We start from the raw sequence: 830 nt of genomic DNA, 5'->3' as shown, positions 1-830 counted from the left end.
TAATAATAATAATAATAATAATAATATTGCATTTGTATAGCGCTCTATCCCATACTAGTATAAGCTCTGAGCTGCACCGTCTCCTGTTGTTTTAAAAAAAGGGTTACTTTAGTTATCTATACCGTGTCCTTTGTGGTCAGCTTTTTTCTAAACAGTTATTTCATCTATCTCTTCCGTCTCCGTTGTGGTCATAAAAAAGCGTTACTTTACTTATCTTAACCGTGTCCTTTGTGGTCAGTTTTGTGCTTAGTTATTTCATATCTATACCGTCTCCTTTGCAGTCATTTTATAAAAGCGTTACTTTCTTTATCTGTACCGTGTCCTTTGTGGTAAGTTTCTAAACAGTTATTTCATGTATCTTAAACCGTCTCCTTAATGGTCAGTTTTCTAAAGTTATTTTATCTATCTGTACCGTCTCCTTTGTAGCCAGTTTTAAAAAAAAGCGTTACTTTATTTATCTATGCCTTGTCTTTTGTGGTCCTTTTTTTCTAAACAGTTATTTCATCTACCTATACCGTCTCCTTTGAAGTCAATTTTAAAAAAAGCGATGCTTTATTTATCTATACTGTCTCCCATGTTGTCTGTTTAAAAAAAAGTGTAACTTTATTTATCTATACCGTGTACTTTGTGGTCAACAACAACAACAACAACAACAACAACAACAACAACAACAACAACAACAACAACAACAACAACAACAGACATAGCACCATCACCATCACCATCATCAACAACATTTGCAAAAGCAACAGCAACAACAGTAGCAGATCCACTCGCCATCATCATCATCATCATCATCATCATCATCATCATCATCATCATCATCATCA

Source organism: Aplysia californica, unplaced genomic scaffold, assembly GCF_000002075.1.
Source record: "Aplysia californica isolate F4 #8 unplaced genomic scaffold, AplCal3.0 scaffold00718, whole genome shotgun sequence".
In the NCBI taxonomy this organism is placed as follows: Eukaryota; Metazoa; Mollusca; class Gastropoda; order Aplysiida; family Aplysiidae; genus Aplysia; species Aplysia californica.
This window is presented reverse-complemented; position numbering follows the sequence as displayed.